Source organism: Corapipo altera, unplaced genomic scaffold (assembly GCF_003945725.1).
Source record: "Corapipo altera isolate COAL_440 unplaced genomic scaffold, ASM394572v1 276, whole genome shotgun sequence".
NCBI classification, from domain to species: Eukaryota; Metazoa; Chordata; class Aves; order Passeriformes; family Pipridae; genus Corapipo; species Corapipo altera.
The window spans coordinates 64,093-74,891 of NW_020885133.1; the positions used below are offsets into that span (position 1 = coordinate 64,093).

At 63.0% G+C, this 10,799-nt stretch overlaps 1 protein-coding gene across 2 annotated transcripts in view; it reads right to left on the reverse strand.

Moving 5' to 3' along the window:
- The window catches only part of CTNND1 (catenin delta 1), a 21,518-nt gene extending 17,631 nt beyond the window's left edge, over window positions 1–3,887 (reverse strand). The window contains exon 1 of one of the 2 annotated variants that reach the window (XM_027670065.1): window positions 3,724–3,887. The gene's annotated coding sequence lies outside the window, so the exon portion shown is untranslated. Of the gene's footprint in view, window positions 1–2,855; window positions 3,003–3,723 lie in introns of those variants that run through there. The other variant, XM_027670066.1, reaches the window with a different exon arrangement.
- Between the last annotated feature and the right edge of the window lie 6,912 nt (window positions 3,888–10,799).

Consider the following 10,799-nt stretch of genomic DNA (forward strand, 5'->3'; position numbering starts at 1 on the left):
CCTGCACTGTCCTGGCTGGCACACAAACCCCAAACTCAGCCCTGCACCCGCCCAGCTGGGAGCAACCTGCCCCATGTCCCTCCCGGTGGCTCACAGGCCAGCATCCAGGGACAGGGGCTCCCTGGGCACAGCACAGCCCCTTGCCACGTCCCCATGCCAGTCTGGGGCACTCGCTGGCCATCTCTGCAGCAGGACAGGGAAGGCAGGAAGGGGAGAGCCTCAGCCAGGCAGCCAGAGAGCTGCTGGTGTGACAGTGCAAAGCCAAGGACGCCGGAACCCGCAAGGGTGAAATTCCAGGGATCGCTTTGCGCCCGTTCCCCCTCCTCCCCCCCCAGCCTCTGAAGATCCAACTACAGAGCATTCTTCCAGAGCCAGACCCTGACCAGCTCTGAGGACGGCTCATGAAAGCCTTTTCATCATGAGAGAGGCACTTGCTGACACACCCGTTACTTAAAAACCCCAGCAAGCCAAAAATATTTCGGCTGGCTCAGTTCAGGGTGAACCAAAAAGCCTAAAGACAAAGCACACCCTGAGCAGCTCCTGCCCCAGGGGCAGAACTCTCCTCTGTCCTCCCCCCTGCAACAGGGGGACTCCAGGGATCAATGCAGCAACCCAGAAAGCTTCACATCCAAATTCCCCCTGGCCTTATCTCCCAGCTTCCTGGCATCAACCCCACACTGGGCTGTGCCCAGAGGTCCCAAAGCCAGAGCGGGTCTACTGGAGAGATGTCACCCCTGTGGAGCTTTGGAAGCACAGCCTGCTTGTTGGCCAGGAGACAGCTGCCAGCCCACCTGAGGAGCTTCCCTCCTCAGAGGGACCCACCCTGATCTTCCTGGCTGGATTAAAAGCTTGATAATACGGGGACAGGCACCCTAAACCCTGAGCCCTCCAGAGCTCTTCCACTGGGGGCAGCTTTGGCAAGGGATATTCTTCTAAAACCCCTTGCCCTGGCTTCTCCAGGGGAACTGCCTCCCCACAGAACAAATGTTTTGCCTGGAAAAATAAAAGTTTCCAGGGCCAAACCACAGACATACCCACCTAGAGTTCACCTGCACCCTCCTCTGCCAGAGGATGGAGTCCAGGCCTTGCAGGCTCCCCACCAGGAGTGCTTCCCTGGAGTCAGCCACAGAAAGATTAACCCCAGGGCCCAGACTGAGCCAGCAGATGGGGAACTGCACTCCACAAGCCAGGGAAAACGGACAAGATCCGACAGATAGGACTGGGGCTGGAGGCTTGACAGGCAGCACCACTGCAGTGCGTGGGTGATGGATCTCCAGCACACAGCACTCTGCTTGGGTCCTTCCAACAACCTGCTCCAGCCCTGCTCCATGCCCCAAGTCCCCAGAGAGCTGTCACCCAATGCTCCTGGGATCTCTGGGGCTAAGGCCACGGCCTCAGCACAGAATACTCTGGGCAAAGTTCAACCCAAGTACCCACAAAGCCAGAATCGCCTCTGCCACATCAGCCCTGCCCTGGCTCCCTGCTAAGAGACACACCAGGTGCTCACTCCCATTGTCCCACTGCCACCAGGGAGGGGGGACAGAGCTGCATCAGCCCTCCCCTCTGCTTTACTGCTTGTTTGTGTCCCCCAGGCATCTGTTTGGCACGTGGCAAGGTTTGTCACCGTGGCTGGACACCCCTGGCAGCCCCCCCATGCTGTGAGGCACAAGCTCCATCAGAGCCAGGATGGACCCAGCCCCTCACCCAGGCTGGCTGAGCCCCCGTGGGGGCTGCCAGGCTGACAAGGAGGGATGCACTGCCCGAGGAACTTGCTCCTGCTCCAACACAGTCCCCAATACCAACACAAAAAATGGCAACACTGCTCCTCTAATTGGCCTTTCCCTCTTAGTCTGAGGGCCCGAGAAGAGCCAGCTGGCTGCCCGCCCTCCAAAAGCTCTCAACACTAGACCCCCGTCCTCAAGAGAGAGAGGAAGCAACAAATTCTCCTGGTTCCAGCTGCCAATCACGATGCACTCAGGAAACAGAGAGACTCCATCAATAATTCAAGCCTGCAGTTGTCCGAGCGCTTGCAGCGCACTTGCCCTGCACAGGCTCACAGCCCTGCTAATTCACCACAGGCTCCTGGTCAGTCTCAATTACCTAAAAAATAAATGAACCGGCAGCGCTGGCATCTTTCCCTGCCCCGAGAGCAGGGTCCAGGCTCAAACATCAGCCCTTGGACCTCAGCCTGCCCGAGGCAGCAGGCCCAGGCTCACCCCATCTCACCCACGTCTGTGTCCAGCCCAGAGCACCCACAGTCCCTGGGGCACGGGGGAACCAGGGCAGCTGATGATGGGCAGCAAATCCCACATTCCTGCGTGGGTGATGAAGAGTTTTGGCTGTTTCTCTCCCACCTACAGAGGCAGGAAGGTGCCCACAGCCCACCCACGAGGGACCCCTACCCGGGCTGACACAGCCTCACTGCCAGGCTGTGCGAGGCACCGTATTCCCACTGCCCAGCCTGCCCTGGCCCTGCCAGACCCCACTCCAGGGGAGAGGTTCCCCCACCTCCTGCCCCGGGTTCCAGCTGCCTCCCTGGCCCCTGGGAGGGCTCTCCCCGCTGGCAGGTCACAGAACACAGGCAGTGGACTTTGGGCAGGCTGGCAGGTGGCCAGCAGCCCTCCCTGGGCAGGAGAGAGCTGCTCCGGCAGCAGGTCGGACACCGTCCTGGGCACCTACCTGCCCTGGAGCAGCCCCACCTTCCTCGGGAGGAGCTGTGCCCCCAGTGCCCGGCCCAGCAGGGGAACACCCAGGAGTGGCCACCATGGGCAGGGAACAGGCAGGGAGCCGTTCTCCTCCGCCCATCACACCCAACTGGTTGGACTGGCAGCGGGATCGCCACCCGGCCTACCTACCTCACCTGCCACCCCCAGCGCCAGGGACAGAGGCCACGTAGCCGGGATGGGTTGGGAAAGCCTCCCTTGGAGAGGGGAGTCACCTGGAGATGCAAGCCAGGACGCAGATCGCACCTTATAAGGGAGCAGGCCGGGAGCCAGGGAGCAGGATGAGGAGGGAGTGATAAGGGCAGGGTGGGGCCGGAGGGAGGAAGCAGGAGCGCGGGTCGCTCCCCTGGCAGGGCAGGGGGCTGGGATTGCAGATACCCATCGGGGCCACAGGACAGGTCTGGACAGGCGGTTGTGAAACACGGTGGGCAATCCCCCGGGGAAGGGATCCGTCCCTGGCTGGGCTGAGGTCACCAGGCCCGTGCTGTTGGCCATCCCAGCAGGACAAAGAGCAAGGCAGCCAAGAACGGAGCAGTGCAGGGTGAGCCACAAGGAGAGCTGTGATTGTTCTGCTGGTATTCCAGCAATCCTGCGGCGGGGCAGCTGTCCTCCCAGGCACGCCAGGGGCCACTTGCCCCTCTCCGAGGAGCTCTTTCCCTCCTTGTGGGCCTGGGGCAAGACCTCCAGGCAAGCCGGGAAGCTGCTGACTCTCTGCACCAGCTGGACGGAGGAGCCTGCGCCCCGGCAAGGGGAAGGGAGATGAGCTTCCCTCGGCACTTTTGGGGAGGAGAGGACTGCAGGAGGGCAGCCAAACCGCTGGGCTCTGGGCAGAGACTCTGCCCACCCGCAGCCACGAGGCTGGAGCCTTCCTGCCAGCAACATCCCGCTGCATCCCACTGCCCACGGACGCCCCAGCAGCCCCGCTCCCCTGGGTCCCCCACCCTGGGGACGGCAGCAGGCAGGGTCCCCACCGCCCCTGTGCACCAGCCCCACGGCTCACACCCCGGGGCCCAGGAGATTCACATGTCGGGAGCCCTGCAGCAGCACAAAGGCGGCTCTCTCCTCGCTGTGGGAATTCGCAGCTGAGCGCTCGGCAGGGACAAAGGGATTTCACAGGCACATCCCCAGCCGGCGGCCGGCCTCCCTCCCCCGGCGTCCCCGCTTCCTGTCACAGTAGCACCAGACCTCGGGGGCGCAGCAGCAAACAAACACCCAGCGCCGGATTCTGGGAATGGGGCCAGAGCATTCCCGGGGCAGGCCACGCTCCGGCAGCCAGCGGGCTCCTGCTTCACCCCAGCGGCTCCTGGGCCACGGCGGGGGGGAGGCAGCAGCCCCCCGGCTCTGCTGTCCCAGCCCAAGGGGCAGCAGGTGAACCAGGGTAGCCCCTGGCTCCTTGCTGCACCCAAGGAACAGCAGCCACCTCAATGGGGGACATGAGCTGTGCCCACAGCCAGGACCCCGGCATCAGGATGAAGGTCAATGTGCCCCCCCTCCGGCTCCAGCCACACCAATGTCCCTGCCCTTCACCCGTTCCCCCACCCTCTGCCAGGCTCAGCTTTCCCATTCAGCTGCCTCTCTCCCGAAGGGAAAACAAACAGAGCCCAGTGCTACAGAGATAAGGGCTGTGCTGGCAGAGTCCAGGGAGCAAAGTCCCTCTCAGTGAGACCCGAGGCTGCAGCGCCACAGGAGCTGCCTCCCCAAGCCAAGGGCATGGCAGATGAGAGAAACTGCTCCGGTTCCCCATCCCAGGAGCACACGAGCTCCTCCAGGGCTCACACGTGCCACTGGCTGTCCCCAAGCAGAGAGGCCACAGCCCAGTGGCCAGCATTCCCAGCAGGATTAGGGGAAGCCTCCCTCCACCAGGCCGTGGGCACAAGCACCCACCGCCAGCTGTGCCAGCCCAGAACCTGAACACACAGATCTGGGCCCCCTTCCATGGCAGAGCCCTCTTCCCAAGGAAGCCACTTGAGATCATTTCCTGTGCCGACACCTGCAGCACCAGGGCCCAGCCCCGGCTCTGGTTACCCTGCTCCAACCAGTGGACAAAGGAGCAGGGCCTGAAGGCACAGGGGGAATCTCAACCTGCATCACTGGGCTTGGCACTGCCTGCCTTCCCTGCAGGAGCAAGTCACCAAGGACCAGCGATCAGGAATGGGGAGAAGGGCTGGAGCACAGGGCCCCCCACCCATCCCGGGAACCCCATGTGGGGTCCCCCCGCCCAAGAGGGACCCTGAGGCAGACAGGGCGCCCTTCCCTCTGCCACACCAAACACACCGCTCTCCCCTCCCCACGCTGAGCAAACAGGCGAAGGAGCATTTGGGGAGGGAGTGGCCAGGAGGGAATTGCCCAGATTAAGCCAAGCCGGCCCGAGGGAGCGGCCCAGGAGGAGTGGGACCCCCTGGCCCCAGCCAGCCCAGACTCCCCGAGCAGGTAGGGTGGCCATGGGCTGAGTCACAGCACAAACCACCACACGGGGCTGGGCTGAACGCCCCGGCTCTGCTCAGCATGACCTCATCAGGTGCCCGGCGCTCTTAATTGCAGGCGTGGAGATGGCTCCAAGGGCCCTGCCAAGAGCAGTAATGAATGGGTGAAGGAAAGCCACTGGAGAATCATCAGACAAGAGCCAGGGACTGAATCAGGGCTGGAGGTGGGGAAGGGGACTGAGGCAGGATGACAGCAGGTCCCCCAGAGCTCTCCAAGGCCCTTTAGTGCCCACGGCCATGCAGGAGCCAGCACCCACACGACACTGGCCAAGCGACAGAGGGACAGCAGGACTCCATCCCACCCCAGCCCCCATCCCAGTTGTTTGCTCCTCCAATCCTCTCCCCGAGAAGCAGCTTCCCAGACTCCTGTGCGAGCCGAGGGGAAGGAAACCTGCGCTTCCTGGTCAGACGGAAGATGACATCGTGCCTTCCCTTTCCTGTAAGCTTCTAAACACGACGTCCTGCCAAGAGGAGCCACTCCCCACCGCCCCTGGACCGCGAGCTGGAACCAGGCTGGGAATGCTGGGCACGGGCACCAACATCAGCCTCAGCCAGCTGTGCCAGCCAGGAGGTCAGCACGGCCCACCAGGAGAACAGATGCCTGGTCAGCTTGCTGCAAGTGTCCTGCCTCTGGGGAACACATCTGAGGGTTCCTCGTCCACAGTGCTATCACATTCCTGGCCAGGGCTGGGAGCATCCTACTAGCAGAGGGCGGAAGGTGCTGTTTTCCAACCCCCTGAGGATCGGGCTGTGCCCCAGAGATGGGCTGGTTACCCGCAAAGCTGTGGCAGCACCAACACCACAACCCCAGCACAACATCTGCCCCCTCAGACAGCTCTCCAGCCCCCCTCACACACCTCACCTTGTCTGCACAACTCTACCGCACCCCCTGACACTCTGGGGGGTTGCCAGGGCTCCCAGAGGCAGGACAGGGCATCCCTGGGATGCCACAAGCCCCCTCACAGCTCTTGCTGATGCCAGAGCTTGGATCCCCAGGCCCATCCACTGGCCCTGCCCAAGGCAGATCCTCTTGCTGCTGAGGGAAGGAGAACAGAGAAGGGAAGTGAGTGGTTTTCCACCCAAGAGATCTGCTGGAGACAGACCCTGGGCAGAGATCAGGGGAGAGCAGGTGTCTCCCTTTGCCACACCAGTGTGCTCTGGAGGGAAGCTCCCTCCTGCAGGTAAAAGCAGAGTAAAAAAGAGAAAAGAGAGAGGGTACAAAGCCAGCCTGGAGCAGGCGGGCTCCCCACATCAGAGAGGATTTCTCCCAGAAACACCCCTGGGCTCTCCACCTCCTCCTGCTCAGACCCCAGTTAGCAGGAGGGGGACATCCCTCCCCCGGGAGCGAGCCGGCCCGCCTGCAGCCGAGCCAAGCATGGCAAGCAGCAGCCCCTGCGTGCAGCAACACGCTCGCAGGAATGCGTTACCCCACTGGGCAAGGGGCCTGCCAGCAGCATGCAAACACCCCCGGTGACCCACCCTTCCAGGTCGGAAAAACTCGTCTTTGCAGTTCCACACACTCCCTCCCAACCCACGGCAGCTACCCACCCACACGGGGCTCCAGCAGCACCACCTCCCCTTTCTGACCCGGCCAGGACCGGAGCTGGGAGCACCGGGAAGCAGCTGAGAGAGCTGGGGGCTCTTCTCGGAAAAGACCCACCCCAGCACCACGTGAGACGGGGGCGAGAGGAAAACACACGGGCTGGGGACAGCGAGACGCCTTCCTCCTCCTGGACAGGGTGGGAACCAGTTCCCCACAGCCATCCACACTGAGGCCATCCAACTCGCCTCAGGTAACCGTTCTCCTGCCCAGGAGGTGCTTCTGCAGTGGCAAAAGCTGTGTGGGATGAAGGGAGAAGGGAGAGCTGCCCTCCTGCTGCCCACTCCCTCGTGCTCCTGCCACTTTTCCCCCCTGCCCGGTGCCCACAGCCCAGCCCTCGGGGACACAGCAGAGGCAGGTACAGCTCAGGTGTGCCCAGGAGGGCCAGTGAACTTTGAGCAACGTTCGCTGTGACCGAGGCCAACGCCCAGAGGAGCGGGAGCAGCCGGGGTTGGGATGGCGGCACAGGAACAGCTCCTGCCCTCACACAAACGAGCCTAGCACGGAGCTGCCACCAACACCAGCCCACTTCACGCCAGCCCTGGAGCTGTGGATGTTTCCAGAGCACCACCACCCTGGCCAGGCTACAGGAGAGCTGTTCCCAGGGCTTGGCACCTACTCCAACTTGTCCAGACCCTTCCCTGCCTGTGCTGGAAAGACAGTCACACCTGGCCTGGACAAGCACCCCACCGAGACTGCTCCTCTCCCAGGATACCTGCACACCCACGGACTGCCCACCTCAGAGCCACCTCCATAAAGGCCAGGCCACAGTGCCACAGCACAAACACCCCCTGGGCCATCAGCACGAACATCTAGGTGCAGAAACACTCAAACCAAACACGGGCTGAAGGGCTCAGCCTGGCTCGTGCCCCCAGGCCCACGCTGGCACGGGCATTTTCGCAGTGGGTCAGAGCTCTGCAGCACAAGGTCACCGTGGACCCGCAGCACAAGGTTAGGGACACGGGGACGAGCTCCTGGGCACCCAGCACTCCACAGGAGCCAGCGTGGAGGCTGCCTGCAGGGCAGCACAGACCAGTCCTCCCCACCTCAGTCCAAGGTCCGCACACGCCAGGCGTCCCTCTGCCAACCTCCGAGCAGCAGCTGCTCTGGGCCGGGAAAAGCAGATGAAAGTAGAGGTGCCAGGCACCCCGGTTAAGGGTTGGCCCATGCTGGCACCACGCCTGGCAGCTTGTGTTCCTTAGTCACTGGTTTGCCCCCACACCCAGCAGCCACCTCATCTCGCCCCTCCTCGTACGGGCCACCACGAGGAAGGAATATTCCTCACGGGGAAAAGTTGCTTCCTCCACAGGGAAAGGGGGACAGGAGGATCACACGGCACCCGCTGCCACCCCAAAGCCCCCCCAGGGGCTGGGAACACGACAGAGCACACTAATCCACAGGTAACACCCCACATGCAGCAGTCACTGGACAGGGCAGAGGGACAGGCCTGTGCCAAACCAGCAGCCTTCCTGGTGGGAAGGAAGGCGGATTAGCAACAAGCACAAGACAGGCAGGAGCCAACGGACTCATCAGCCTGCTGCTGGGGGTTTCCAGCACCAGAACTGGCTCTAAGAAACCATTTCCTCCCCCAGACAGCCTCCTCAGATGATAAAAAGCAAAAGAGAAGATTGTGGCCACCTCGGAGAACTTGGAAGACTTTGGTCGAGAGCCCGTAAATCCAACCCCTTTCCGACAGCCTCACGCTGAGGCACATTCCTGCACTCCGTGCCAGAGGACAACCTCCTCCGCTGGCCAAGCCCTGTGTCACACACGGAGGAGTGCCTGAATCACCCAGGTTTGGGTTTTGTCATCACATCCAGGCAACACCTGTTGTCTTTTATTGACCCAAACCAGCTCCAGGTTCCGCTTCCCCGCTCTCAGTGAGGCGGGGATGGAGGGACAGCCACCACGCTGCAGAGACACGGGATTTCAGAGCCAGGAGGGCTCTGCACTTCCCTGGAGACGGCATCACCACAGTCTTGGGAAAGGGCTCTGTCCTTGCCAGCAGTAAATGAGAGACAGTTATGAGGGGTTGTTGGGAAGAGAAACCAAGAGCTTTACCCAGCACTCTTCCCTAAGGCCACAGACACTGGTGAGCTATTTCGAGAAGCCAACAGCCCTCCAGGCACGATCCAAGCCACGCTATTATTTTCTGGGTGTCCTAAAGCCACCTCCAGTGCAGATACAATGGGCCAAGGCCTTATCTCCATGCCAGAGGCTGGAAGAGGGAAGAGATGAGAGACAATCCAGGGACAGACGCTGGGCTCTGTGGTCTGGGCTGGACCATTCATCTGACTCCCAGCCCATCTTCAGGGAAGGGATGGCCTCAAGGGCTCCTCAACCACAAAGATCAGGCCCTGACCTCCACGTCGGAAGGGAGGAGGCTCACCCCTCTGTGGCAGCCCAGGCAAGCCCAGCACGCTCCACTAAGCGAGCACTTTCATCCTCCCACCCCTTCCAGGAAGGCTCTGTGCAGGATTCCAGCGCTGCTGCGCACGGTAAAGGACGCTCGGAGTTTGCACACACACAGAGTCTGGCCAAGCTCGGCCAAGGGGACAGGGAGCAGCTTCTTAAGAACTGCCTTTCTGCTGTTCACAGAGCGTGGGCAAACGCCCCACAGGTAAGGAACCTGCCTCAAGAGAGCCCTGGGAACAGGATGGAGCAGCAAGGTAACCCTGGGGAAGGAAGACTAACAATTGCCCTGCCCGGGCTCTTCCCGTCACGTGGCTTCCCACAGACCTGGCGGACACACACCTGTGTGGGGCGGACACTGCCCCACACACCTGGCAGGAGCCCCAGCCCTGCAGACCTGCCAAGCACGGGAGCTGCAGGAATCAGAGCCTGGGAGTCTCCAGCCAGCCACTGACCCCACCTCACCACATCCCGGAGAGAAGGCGCAGACAAGGAAGCTCCAACTGCACTCTGTGAGCACGGCCTGGAGGTGCTGAGCTTTCCATGCCTCCTGCAAGGCCGAGGACAAGCCTGTTCTCAACTCCACGCCGAGACCTGGGCAGCCAAGTCCGAAAGCATCGGCGCAGCAGCACAGGGGGTGCATCGGTGAAACCACGGGCAGCTGTAGTTCCCTGACACCACAAGGCTCCGTGCACCCAGACGCTCCCCTCCGGCTCACCGGGACCAGGGCAAGGCTGGGTGCCACAGCCCTGGGACAGGAGCCTCCAGCCCTAACACGGGCTCCCCACCGGGGACAGGACAGCCCCAGCCTCCCAGATAAACCCCCGCGAGCTCCACCGTCACCGGCTCCCTGGAAAGGCGTGGGCACTGAGCCCTTGGCAAGGCAGGCTCTCCAGGAGGTCCACCCCTCTCTCCAACAATCAGAGGAAGCTTTGTTGTCCAGGCTCCCGAGCCCAGGGGCATAACGGAGGTGCCCCACTTCCCTTCTGCCAGCCCGCGGGTGCCTCGCAGATGCCAGCGGTCCTCATGACTGAGAGCCACCCAAAGTTTCTCACCCCGAGCCAAGTCTCAGTCCGAGGAGGCTCAGGAGTGCCCACGGCGCGGGGCAAAGTAACGCCGGAGAGGGTCACCGACTGCTGGCACGACGGGCGCTGGGCAGGGGGGAGGCAGCCGGGCCGTCCCTAAATGACAGCGTGGCCAAGGGGGGGGGACTCAGAACGAGCCGGTGGCTGAGCAGACCCCCGGGGCCGGCCAAGGCACCGTCCCGCCTCCCCTGGAAGCGTTTCGGCGTCGCTTGCGAGCCGCGGGGGACGGGTCCGCCGGGCTGTTTTCGAGCTCAGAGCGATTCCACGAGGAGGAGCCGCAGCCCCACCCGCACACACACTTGACCCCCCCCGGGCACACCGGCCCCTTCCCCGCCAGAACAAAGGCGCGGCGAGCGACACACCGGGCGATCGGCCCGTGCTCCGGCGGGCAGGGGCCAACCGGGCGGCGGGCACGGGGCTGCCCCGGAGAGCCGGGCGAGTCCCCGGCGAGCCCGAGGGGAGGGGGGCCCGGCGGTGCCGGCCGCGGGAAGCTGGC